At 42.3% G+C, this 13,997-nt stretch overlaps 1 protein-coding gene across 5 annotated transcripts in view; it reads right to left on the bottom strand.

The window, feature by feature from the left end:
- LOC124613162 (gamma-aminobutyric acid receptor subunit beta) overlaps positions 1–13,997 on the bottom strand; it is a 610,426-nt gene that overhangs the window by 517,062 nt on the left and 79,367 nt on the right. The gene's annotated exons all lie outside the window — the stretch shown is intronic.

Raw genomic sequence — 13,997 nt, forward strand, 5'->3', positions numbered from 1 at the left:
GACACAAAAGCTTTAGCTCGCCTGGACCCGTCAACACCGACATTGGACTATTGATGACTGGAAACATGTGCCCGTTCGGAGGAGTCACGTTTCAAATTGCTTCGAACGGATGGACGTGTACGGGTGTGGAGACAGCTTCAAAAATCTATGGACCCTGCATGTCACCAGAGGACTGTTCAAGCTGGTGGAGGCTCTGTAAAGGTGTGGGGCGTGTGCACTTGGTGTGATACGGGACACCTGATAAGTCTAGATACGACTCTGACAGGCGGCAGCTACGTAAGCATCCTGTCTCATCACCTGCATCCATTCATGACCATTGTGCAGCCCGACGGACTTCGGCAATTGCAGCAGGACAATGCGACACCCCACACCCCCAGAATTGCTACAAATGGCTCCAGGAACACTCGTATGAGTTTAAACACTTCCGCTGGCCACGAGACTCCCCAGTCATGAACATTACTGAGCATTTCCAGATGCCTTGCAACGTGCCATCTCCCCGTGTTCTTACGGATTTGTGGGCAGCCCTCCAGCACTACTTCAGACACTAGCCGAGTCCATGCCACGTCGAGTTGCGGAACTTCAGCGTGATCATGGGGGCCCTACATGATGTTAGGCAAGTGTACCAGTTTCTTTGGCTTTTCAGTGTAGTTGTCATCCTATAGAACTGATTATTTATTTCTGACGGAATGATTCTTGCAGGTGTTTTATTAAAGTTAGGTGTTTATGGTATTTTCCGTGTGACAAAAGGTTATCTTTTATTTTGTTTAGCTGTTTTTGATTGTCTTCGAAATTTTGACTGAAAAAAAGAAACTTTTCAATGATTCGCGCATCGCTCTCGTCCGCAACAGTGAATATCTCTTACTTTGTCAAAAACCTGTCACTTTTGACGAAAACAATATACTTCATTCATCCGAACTGAATTTCAGCACCGAATCAACTTTTGTTTTACACACGACCGTTGTGGCTCCCAAGACCACTGTCCAGTGTTGCGTCGCAACTTAAGTGCGCCTTGCACCGGAATAGAGTCACCATAGATTGAGACAGCTACACTTGATAATGGCCGGAATAGATTCATGACTTTTGAGAGAGCCATACTTGATAACGGCCTCGGAGGTCGACCCGCCCATGTCAAAAATAAAAGTACAACTGGTGTAAAAATTCTACTATAATAATTCTCTACAGTTTTGGAAGCAATGTATCGTGTCTTTTTGGCGATTTTGGGGAGTGCGATGGACAGGAAAGCTAATTCATTCAAATCGACTAAACTGAAGAAAGCCGACTTGTATTGTTTTATCTCAAGGATCTAGCAGTAATGCTAACGAGTTGTAGCATCCACCTGATCTGCTCGTAAATTACGTCACAGTAGCCTTTGAAAAACAGATCGTGTTGTAAAATTCAGATGCTACTTGAAATATAGCTCAGCTTATTCAAAGTTACAATATTTCTCTCAAAACAATGAAAATCAGACAGATAAAACTGTGTACCCGTGAAAGAATAGGTCCGCTTTTAAATTACAATCTGGCTCATAGTTTTAATCTGCTAGGAAGTTTAAAATCAGCACACAATTCATCCTGGACTGGAAATGTTTCAGAATGACCAGCTTCTACTCCGATTACTACTGGAAGCCAACCTTTGCGACCCATGAAAGACTTCACGACTGAAAAACGGAATAAGATGGTTACTGCTCTCAAAGATCACCTGTTCAGACTCCGAAGTGAAATGCTTCATCCATTCATCGGTTATAAAAAGCGCGTATATTCGGTTTCATAACTTTTTCATGTGACAATATAATCTCAATAATTTAACGTGTATTCTGTCCGTAAGACTACAATGATGACCAAATTTCTGCCTCATTCTTATCAATAAGCCACATTTGTATAGCGTCCAGTTTTCTGATTATCAAAACAATAACATGAAAATTGAGATATTTCATGTTTTCGCTATTTACGAGGGTTGAAGGTGTTTGTGAAAGGTAATTGATAGTGAAACGTTCTTGCGGCTAAGAAATACAAACACAATTCGGGAGAATTTATTTGATACACATGGCAAATGTTACAAGAAAGAATAGTAAAATATTGTAACATAGTTTATGTGATTATTATTCTATTCTTATTTATGCTTCTCCACCGTTTCTTTTACTTGACAGTAGGAACCTCGTTCCCAGTTTAGCAGAAAATTTCGCCACAAGCTGACGCAAAAAGTCCCAGAGGCGTGGAGCGAAAGGAAGCCAGTAAGACACCCTTTCGCAAGAAGTTACAAGCGGACTCTGCTAACTCAGCGGGAATCTCTTCCTGGATCTCGTAGTGGACTCGTTTCCATGTATCCAACTTCGACGACTGCTGCCAGTTCTGTAACACCGCTGACGCTGCGGAAGTATGAAAGGGGACGGTAGCAACGGCGAACTTGGATTACCACATGTTCAGGCCCGGCACCGAGACACTTCCTTGATCTACGAGCGCTGTTCAGAAAGTAACGGACGTTTTGAAATAAAAAATTAGCAATATGAAAAATCCAAATGTTATTATATACATTTTGAAGTTATTCTGTTAAGTTGTTTTTCTACATAACTGCCATTCAGACTGAGGCACTTATCATACCGTGGCACAGGATTTCAACACCGTTTCTGTAGAAATCTCCCGCCTGCGATTGCAGCCATTGGTTTATCGGCATGCAGTTTGGTGTCAATATCGGAGCACTGTGTAGCGAGCCATGTCTTCATTGCTGAAGAGAGGTGGTAGTCACTCGGCGCCAAATCCGGGCTGTATGGTGGATCATCAAACACCTCCCATCCAAAAGCTCGTATGAGCTCTCAGGTACGATTGGCCTTGTCTGGACGTGCGTTGTTGTGAAAAAACAAAACTCTTCCCAGACACTTCTTTTGTATCTCGCGCCTTAAATTTATCAGTGCTGGCCGGCCGCTGTGGTCGAGCGGTTCTAGGCGCTTCAGTCCGGAACCGCGCTGCTGCTGCGGTCGCAGGTTCGAATCCTGCCTCGGGCATGGATGTGTGTGATGTCCTTAGGTTAGTCAGATTTAGGTAGTTCTAAGTCTAGGGGACTGATGACCTCAGATGTTAAGTCCCATAGTGCTTAGAGCCATTTGAACCATTTATCAGTGCTGTAATCGTGAAACTACTATTTAGTCGAATTTTGTGTTGATTTTCATCGCCGGTTCGTCAGTCATAAGGCAAGCAGTTGTCATCATGAACTCTGATACGGGCACATCACAAGATCGCGATAAATTTCAATTGGTTTACGGATTTTTGCCACCAAACAATCCTTATCGCGGAATGCACCTCATAAATGGCGGGATTAACTACTGCAGTGCACATTTTAACACGCCACAGAAAGCAAAGTAGCAGAGAAACAGACCAGACGCTACCGCCGCTGAATGCATTCTGAATGTACGAACGTTATGGTACCAGATGGCGGCTGTAGCCCAGGTCGCCACCACGATAGACCAAACGTCTGTGATTCTCTGGATAGCCTTCGTACATAACACTGTAGGAAGTCGAACCACCATAAATATTGCCCGTTTCAGCTGTGCCGTTACTGTCATCATCTGCTGACAACTACCACAGGCACTCAACGCCAGTCAACGACCTGAGATGTATCATCTAGCTGCTGCTACTAGATGCTGCCATTGCTCTCTGCTCAACTACTGGCAACATATAGATCTGATGGCACTGGAAGTCAAACCGGGCCCTTCCAGCTGATGGACCATCTACTGACCGACTTCCCCCGACTTCAGGGTGCGTAACTGGGGGCCCATGGTCCACATTTAGAACTGAGTGGCTGCCGAGCCATCGATTGCTGTGTATAGGTACCCTCTGCTACCACAAACGTGTCCCTGTATATCACTGTTGCCACACCCTGTGCCGGGTCCTTCCTTCCACTTTACATACTCGAGTTAGTTTCCACACTAAGTCGTGCATCTGCACCAGCAATGTGCCCGACCTCTGCAGAGTTTGCCACAGTGGCATGTTGACTTCATACCTGGAGCATGACACAGTGCTAACCCACCTGTGTGTTGACAATCTAGGCGTTAGCTGTTACATGCCACTTGTTGAGCTAAGCACACTTCCATGACTGGGGCAGCCTGTGTCTGAGGGGTCCTGTCCGTAATTTGGTAACGTGGTGCGACTGCTCTACTTTTTGTGCAGAAAAAACGAATCTTTGCAACTACTATTCCTATGGCTCGAAGTTGGAGGTTCACCTGGCTCCATGAAGGTGGCGCCTGCTAATGGGCATCAACGTCGTTGCGGGGTACCAAATCACACCCGCCATCCTGACGCCCCATAAGTGGGCAGTGGACCCGCCATAAGAGGCATCAGATGTGGCTGACTGCTGACGACTAGATTTAGAATTGACTGGCCAAGCGGATCTGAGACGACATCAGCAGCTGTAACAAATAGCATAAAGAACACAGTGGCGTGAATGAAGTGACTCATTGTTTTGTCCGCAGCTCGTGGACGTGCGGTAGCGTTCTTGCTTCCCGCGCCCGGGTTCCTGGGTTCGATTCCCGGCGTGATGACTGGGTGTTGTGTGATGTCCTTAGGTTAGTTAGGTTTAAGTAGTTCTAAGTTCTAGGGGACTAATGACCGTAGATGTTAAGTCCCATAGTCCTCAGAGCCATTTGAACCTTTTTGAACTCATTGTTTTGTTACCTTTGTGTTTGTTTTCCTTGCAAATGTTATTGCTCATTCAGCTCGTTAAGCTGGATGAGTATATAGATTTCGGTCAGTAGAATGGAAACGCAAGAGAGGGGTTATAGTTATCGATCCTATGAGGTGTGTGATATAATCTGTTAAGTCATAGTGTGCCCTGTATAGAATCAGTCCCAGTAACGTTTTCTATGTGGTTTCGGTATGGGCATTATGCTAGCCAGTGCCCTGAATCCAGATGGCTGGTGATTAGGTGCAAGACTTGGGAGTAATAATTTGTGGTGCAGTTATCTATACTTTTATGCTTTCCGTTTTGTTTGTTGTTTCTTCTGTTACTTTTCCTATGACAGGCTTCACACTGACCGCATCAGAAGTTCTGGGGATTACCACCCAGGAATCCGCACAGTGCTTATTGGAGCAAGTAGCTCAGCTGAGAGTAGAAAATGCTGATCGGCATTAGCAATAAGAGAGTACAGGGATCTGTTTAGTTCCACTGCTTCCCTTTCAGATTCAGCTATCGCTGGGAGGCTGTACTAGCATTTATAAGTAACCTGTTGACAGCTGTAAGTCTGGAATTTTGGGCATGAGCATTTATTACAGCTGACCAAGTTGATCTCAACAGGAGAAGTGAAAATGTGTGTTATGTATCACGAGGACTTCTCAGACATTCGACGAACTTATGAAAAGCGTGGTAGAATGTTATATGAGGCAGAATAGCTGCAGTTCTATTGTGAACAATTAAATGAGGCGTTGGAAACGCAAAACAGATCCGTTGACAGTATTGTAGTTAGGATACAGTGGATCAATGTGAGTACCTATAAGTTGACAGATAATGATAAAAGGAATAGAATCATTCTGCAGGAAGCGGAACATAAGGCATTACACGTTATTAAGGGGACTGTTACTGATGTGTCAAGAATGGTGTGTGCACAATTTCGAAAGGATCGTGCTGACGAATTGCCAAACCAATGACAGTGGAGAAAACAGATGCGGCGACGAAAGTCTGTGATGGAAGAAACACCTTCTCATTGTGGACCTCCACGTCATATGGGAAAAAGAGTGTATCCAGTAACAGTGTAAGAAATGTGGGATAGTGGTTCACCAAGAGTGGGATTGCAAAAGTAAGGTATATAATGGAACAGGGCAGAATATAAGTAATCAACCGTTAAACAACAGTGGGGGCCTCAGGTCACCCAAACGGCAGTCCCAATAAGTTTTAATGGTACAGGAATGTGTGCAGAGGCCGAATGTTGCTTGATTGCCGTAACAGATGGTACGAAGATTTTTTATTGGACACGGATACTCACATGTCTTTTTTAAGTCCGGACATCTTGGGAAAAAGAAACTTATACTCTCCACATAATAGGCTATGTGACATGAGGAGTAATGATGAGTATTCACTATGGTTGGAGACATTAAATTTTTGGGATGGAGGAAAGCAAATCGAAGAAGGTATGGAAACTATGCTTCATTTAGGTACAGAGTACTGCATGATCAGAGGGTTAGGTTTCCTGTATAGGCATCATGTTAAAGCTTGGGGAAACGTTGTTCCATCTGGTGCAGATTGTTGTCAGTAACTTACCACTGCAAGGTTTGTCTATCATGATAGTGAAACCCATTAAACCCCGTGTGAAGTCATGAAGGTTCAGTCCACATGATAAAGTTCTGCAAGGTACAGGGAAACTACTTTAGATGAACATAGGAACTGATCTACCAGTAAATGTAGAATCACTGAAAGAGAACGATGGATAAGGTAAAGCACAACATTTTGCGCAGAGGGCTTTTGTGTACATACAAGAAATAGATGATGAAAGAGTAATGTCTGTCAGTGTGGATAATTTTTGTATCGATGGTGTAAGCCTGTCAACGGCCAATTGAAATGTTACAGACAAGGATGATATAGAGAGAAAGTCTCCAGAGTAAAAGTGGAACATTGAAAATGATATAAAAAATTCGCACTGGAGGAATTACTGTTTGAATTTGAGGGCCTGTTTAATCCTCATGAGCTGTTGCCAAGAAAACTGGTGATGCAGCAAAGTATTCCAATTGGGTCACCATTGAACAATAAGCTGTATAGTGTTCTCCATCACCTACAATTGCCAATGGAAGACTTCATTAACCAGCAATTAAGCAATGGGGTCACTGAGGAAAGGAGTAGCCTGTGAGGTGCAACTGTCATCACGTGCCAAGGAAATCCTCACAAGGGACCAAGAAATATAGTTTCTGCTGTAATTACAGGTAATCTCAAGGTATGTTTGATCACAGGTATATTCCAATACTGAATATGACAGAAACCCAGGACGACATGGGTATCATAAGTTGGAAGTAGTACCAGGGGACCGACCAGAAACTGCATTAATGGTTTCTCTGGTCATCGCCAGCATCAGAGAATGGCGTTCGGTTTGAAAAATACACCAGCCGCATTTCAGGAATTGTTGGCTCGAGTTTTGAGAGAGTTAAAACCGAAATTGTGAATGATGTATCTTCATGATATTGTTTTTGCAAAAAAGATGAAGGAACATGTACACTAGTTGAGAGAAGTATTTAAAAGACTACATTCAACGCACCTGACCCTTAGTATAGAAAAGGGACATTTTACATTGAAGGAAGTAAATTAATTGAGACAAATAATTACCCAAGACGGACTAAGAACACGTCCAAGGTTAGTGAATGCTGTACAAAGCTTTGCATATCCTCAGATGAGTAAGGAATTGCCGTCGTTTTTGAGACTGGCGAATTGCTATAGAAGTTGGAAATGGGATTTGCAGATATAGTGCAACAACTACCACATTTGTTAAAAACGGTCGTGAAGTTCCAGTGAATGCCAGAGTGTGAAATCATAGTTGCAAAAATAACAGAATTAACAACCACTCTTGTGTTCTTCTTTCCAGAGTTTGAAAAGGAATTCATTTTGTGATGTGATGCTAGCAAACACGTTGTGGGTTGTGTTTTAAGTCAGGAGGTACACGTTATGGAACATTCAGTCATGCATCACAGCAGTCGAACAAAGCCAAATATAGTATTAATTTGCCGCTGAAAACATTTTAAGTTTATGTACAACATGATTTACTTCCACTGCTATTTATACAGCTACAAACAGATACACATCACTGACATGGTTGTTGGGATTGAAGGATCCATCAAATAGCTTTATATGTTGGGCCTCAGACGTGGGTGAATCCGAGTTTGAAATAATTCACAAACTCAGCAATAAACAACTAATGGGAATGGGGTTAGCAGGGAAAATGGTGTAATTATGACACTAGGTCATAGGCTAGCAGAATGTCAGAGAGTGCAAGCTGCTCACACAGATTTCAAGCTATTCACAATGCAGCACCAAGATATTATTATAACAACGAGACTTGGCCCTCATGTAGTAGTCTGTGACAGGCTATAGGAAGAAATATTAATGGAAGCAAATAGTTACAATTATCCAATCCAGTCATCAGGGACATAGAACAACAGACCAAAGAGTACCTGACTGTTATTGGTGGGGAGACTTGCCTCTGTAGCCAAGGTTGCCCGTGCAGTGGTGCTCGGTTCGAATCCTGGTGGTGTATGAAATTGTCACTACCAGTATTTGGCCATCAAGGGGAGGAGAGATGGTGGCCACCTACACTACAATACGTGCACACATATCATTAGGGTTATCTATACTCAGCAGATACACTTGTACACACAACTCTCATTCTTCACTATCGAAAGGTGCTTGGGGGTGTGGAGGATTGGAAAAACTTTTCCAGATAGGTAGCTCAACCTGCCCGTTAGGGTCTCTCAGCCATTAGTAATATACGATTTTACTACTGGTGAAGAAATAAACAAGATTTAGAACAGTATTTTAAAAACTGTGTACCATATGCACAATGTACAGGTTTAAGTTATCAGTGTGTGCTGCTACAAAGATTACTGGAAGCTAATAAGCTTGTGATGACTGGAACGGATTTTTGCAACTTTTTAGCCAACACTAACCCTTTCTCTCACACTATTGGAATGATCGCTGTTGCAAATCAAGAAGCTGAAACTGTAGTGAAATTGAAGATGAATAATCGATTGTTAAATCTAGCTCTACCAAAGACAATTATTATGGATCTGGCCACCAACATTATTTTGAATTAATGAAACAGTTATGCCAATTGGTATGTACTGGAATGCTAAGAACAAGTCTATTACATTGGCACATTAATGGAAGCGTGGAACAGGCACATTGGATAATAGGTAAGATGCTTAACTACTACGTGCATAGCTGTCCTAACGAAATGGTTCAAATGGCTCTGAGCACTATGGGACTCAACTTCTGAGGTCATCAATTCCCTAGAGCTTAGAACTACTTAAACCTAACTAACCTACGGACATCACGCACATCCATGCCATAGGCAGGATTCGAACCTGCGACTGTAGCGGTCTCGCGGTTCCAGACTATAGCGCCTAGAACCGCATGGACAATCCGGCCGGCAGCTATCCTAACGATTGGGAAACTTTCTTGTAATATGTGGTGGCTGCTTATAACGTGATAACCCACATGAGCATAGGTCTATCACTGTACGAGGTGGCGTATGGTCGAAAAAGCAGGTAGTCTGCAAGGGCAAGGAAGAATTGTGTACCCATATGGTATTTCGTAAGAAGGTTGAAGGAAGTGTGGAAATGGGTACAAAAAATTAATACCAAGGTATCACAACATCAAGAGAAATTAGTTCAACACAGTGCTCAATTACCAGAATATCATGTAGTTCAGTGAGTGATGCTGTCAAGCCCCTTATATATCATTTGGTACCAAGGCCCATATCAGCTTACTGAGATGACTTCAGCAGTGAGTGTTAAGCTCAAATTGCAAATTCATATGGCCATCATACAAGCTGGGCGTATTCATTCTTTTACAGGTGGACCAGATTCGTTGCCACCTGTCAAGCAGCACTCTTTCAGAAGGAAGGAGGGAGGATGAAGAAAAGGGGAACGCAGACACATTTGTGCAAGCTGCACACATGGTTATGCGTATGTTGAAATTGCGAAAGGAGGAGTTGTAATTAAGGTGTGAGTTCTGTTGTAGATGATTGCACAGGATGGTCATACCATAACCAGAGTCGCACTATGGAAAACATGGAGGCGAATGTTTTGGGCAATGCCCAACCTGTAGAGTACAGACTGTGCCAGGAGCTTGTGAGGTACAATTATTCTTAGGAGACACAGAAGGGAAGGACACTCATGAAACATCTTGGGATCACAACCATATTTTCAGAGTGCTGGGATGCACTGTGTATGTTCCCTGTACCAACCACAAGTAATTACCACGAGCTACTGTGAGCAGATATGAAACGGTCGGAAATGCACAACAGCGGTATAATACTAAATGACACGACTTGAGACAGCTTGGGATCAAATTTCCATCTTCCAGCTGCCATAACAGGAGCTACAATTATGACCATAATATATTATTTGTTGCAATGGCTGCACAAACATCTATATGTGCTCCCAATCCAAATCGTAACCTACTTCAGTGGTACCTTAGATACTGATTTGGACAAGTTAATAGCAACACAGAAAGGATATATTAGCAAGGAGCCGAAGCTTCAGCACGTGACACAGAGTCATGGCAATAAATGTATAAATCTCAGGAAAATGTCGACTTTGAACGTTGTCTGTGCATCCTATGTCTATTTAAGGTGGGGTACTGCCCACACATGTGGTATCCTGGTACACCAAATACCGACCAATGGGCTTACCATTAACAAATGGTTCTTAATTAAGTACACAGCCAGTGAAAACTGCTGTGCAAGGACATTTTGAAGTTTCTCAATTCAGTTTTTTTCAGAAGTATTCAATTTATTATACCTTGCACAGCTGGTCAATTTCGGCCTCATAGGCCATTTCAAGTACAGTGGGTTTCAATGTGTTGCACAATTATCTATCAACACCTACTGCCCTGGAAAATGGCACGTAAGGCGGAAATTCACCAATCGTGCAAGGCATAAATTGAATTCTTGTAAATAACACCTTTGAGGAAAACTCCAAAATATCCTTTAAGAGAGATACAGCTGGGGTACCACACAAGGAGAAAATGCTTGTGGTTCAGGGTAAATTAGTATAAGGAAAACATGAATGAAATGTACAGAAACGTGAAGATGTAACGTGTTATTATTTTCTCAGATGTTGCCAGTCGGCTATCAAGTGCATCACATCTTCCAAAGAGGGGAGGCACTACACCACGAAAATACATAAGCAGGTTGCAGCAGTAGCGACATGGATTATCACAAGCCAAGGCCTACCACCAAGCCACTGAGCCACTACCTTGATCTAATTAATGAGGAACGAAGGTTATGCAAAGCAGTGGTGGGTCGAACCGTCATAAATGCTGCCTGTTCAGCTATGCTTTATCTGTCATTGTCTGCCGACACTCACGAGAGGCACGGGTCGTATAGCTACTGACAGCTAGTGCAGAACTACTGGCAGTGTCTGTGCTTGATGCCGCTGGGAGTCGAACAGTCGCCTTGAAACTGTTGGACCATCTGCTTGCTTCAACATGCCTACCTCGGGGTCCACAGTCCACATCTGGGCCCGAGCTGCTGCTGAGCCGCCGCCTGCCCTTTTGGGGACACTATTATTGCAGGCTTGTCCGTGAACATCACTGTTGCCACATCCTGGTCTGTGTCCCTTACTTCAAAAATGCATGCAAGACTCGTACATCTGCACCCGCCAACGTGACCTACTTCTGCAAAGTCTGTTTGCCGACTGCCTTCCTGCGGTACTCCTCTGGTGATCTGACAGATATCTTCACCTCAGCTTCCACCTACCAGACGGGGGACGCTACACAGTTGCTGTTACATGAGGGTGCTTGTTGAACTAAGCACACTTATGAACCTGCATCACCTTGCGTTGCTGGACGGTGACCACCAACTGGTAACACTATGCCTTACGACTGCTGTGCGTTTATCATGAAATAAATTAATCTATGCAACTGTTGTTTCTGCTTATTCCTGCCAGACGTCCACCTTGCTCCATGAGCATGCTGTGCTGCCGGTCGACACTCAACACCATCACAATCTGCAGCAGGGTATCCAATCTCTCCCTCCATCCTGACATCCTAGCACATTTACGATAGGTAAAACTACTGGGTTTTAATCAAGCTTAGGATCCTATGTAATATTACACATATATTATGTATTTACACAAAAATATGTGAGTACTTCACTAAGACACAGAGGTTTCTTTTTGGGAACTACATGAAACATTGAACAGCTTAATCATAATAGGGAAATGTTAGTTTTTCAGAGAAATTGAAAGATTGGCCTTCATCAGTACACTGCTACATTGAAAAAATCAGTACATTGTTTTAGGAGGTAAAGAAGCTAGTATAATGATCATTATTAGGAAAATTTTGAGAAAACTTTGACAACAAGTAACAATTTCCCTATTGTACCACGTTAACGACTCACACTCATATCGCATAACCTTCCAAAATAGCTAGTTTTGGGCAATGACCATCATCTGGCATAGTCTACATACAGTAACTGTGCAAGCAGTTCCCAAGGAATCAGAAGCTGGCGAGAATGGATGTTTACTTGAACCATACGTCCGTATGCTCGCAGGAAGGTGGATAGTGAACTACAAAAATTATGAGATATTATTATATTTGAGTTATGCTGTACCACATCCTTTCGTGACGCATTTGATTGTATTAACTATCACTTCCCCCAGAAGAAAGTTGCTTAGCTTCTTTTTTGAACGTAGGATGTTCACTCATGGGCTGGTTGCAACTATGCAGAACAGAACGTTGAACGAAACTACTCTTAAATGGGCAGTTAAAAATAAAAGACGGAAGCTCTCGAAGGGATATTTTTACATCTAGAGGACGCTAATCTACTTGTAACCAAAGTAAACTTAATGATCAAGTGAAAAAAATAGACGGAGGACGTCAATAATCCTCTTAGAGCAGCGATATCCTCAACGTGACTCCAATTACTTCGGTTGTTTAATGCTTCGCGTTCGACAAGGATGTGCAGGACAACTTGGACATCTGGACCAAAAATTGGCAACACTGGACATTCAACACTGAAGCTAATCTTGCTTCAACGACAGCAGCGGCTTTTGTATATTTACAAATGAATTGCAATCACATTATTTTTTATGTCAATGGGATTTAAACATTTTTGTTACCATTGCTACTGAACGCGATTAGTATGAAATTATACTTCCGACAAACGTTAGCAACGAACTGAACTTTAGCAGCAAAAAGTGTTATAACTTATACTTTAAAAGTGACGAAAGGTAAATAACATTTAATTAATAAGCAAGCAATTAAAATCCACCCAGTTTTGTAATTTTCTTTTTTTCTGTTTACTAGGCCACGAAAAGATGAGTCAATGAATCGATTAGTGCCGTTTATGTCTGATTAAAGTTTGAATAACCAGCTTGAGTAGGCCAACGCAAGGTACAAATCATGCTCGACGTTCATTCACTTCTTATGTTTTGCTTTCTTTGGTACTGTAGTAGGAAGTATAATTTCACAGTAGCAAGTCTTAAGAAATGAAATCTGTGTTACTAAGACTATTTCTGATAGTAATGTATACTCGTCAACGTTCATTCTAAAGGAAAGAAAATTACCTGCTAACGTGCTGTCTTCTCAGAATTAATGATGTGGTACGACCACAATTAGATATCGAGATTTTAAAATCGTTGCTAACAGATTTTAGTAGTCTTCGTTGGGCTATTATACACCGGTCAAAGTCTTTTGTGCAATTATCTCTCAAATTATTAATTTTTCTGTATAACTTTTTTTGTAAACAAGGCCTCAAGCTGACATGTATGTTGGCCCACTTGTAAATTTCCCACTCTTCGTTTGGCTCACTAATTGAGCATTTTTTAGTTAGCCTGTTACTTGCTAGATGAAGCCCATCATTTGTAGAAAGATGTAGAAGAGGACTTTACCTTACAATGGATGTAAAGTGGTTAGTGACTATACAGATGACGATGACAGAAGAAACCTAAGTTTAATGAAATAGAGATAATTTAAAAGAAAGCTAAATAAAAGGACTAAGCAATAATCTAGATTTATATATAAACCCTGAAAGCACTGTACAGTGCATGGCAGAAGATTTGATTGTTGCGCAATCTTCTATGGGCACAGGTTCTCTAAATACGCCCAACAGGATTTCATTAGGATTATGGCGTCTTTCTTCTGAGGACTCCCATTTAATTTCGTAGAGCACAGTGAGGTGATACCGAACTAATGATCATACCACTACATTTTGAACTATGGTAGGGAGTCCAAGTTAAACTGTAAGTCCTCTTGTAACTGACTGCTTAAATCAGTAAAGAGGCCTGAGAAATTCAGGTTTATGCTAC

Source organism: Schistocerca americana, chromosome 4 (genome assembly GCF_021461395.2).
Source record: "Schistocerca americana isolate TAMUIC-IGC-003095 chromosome 4, iqSchAmer2.1, whole genome shotgun sequence".
Classification (NCBI taxonomy): domain Eukaryota; kingdom Metazoa; phylum Arthropoda; class Insecta; order Orthoptera; family Acrididae; genus Schistocerca; species Schistocerca americana.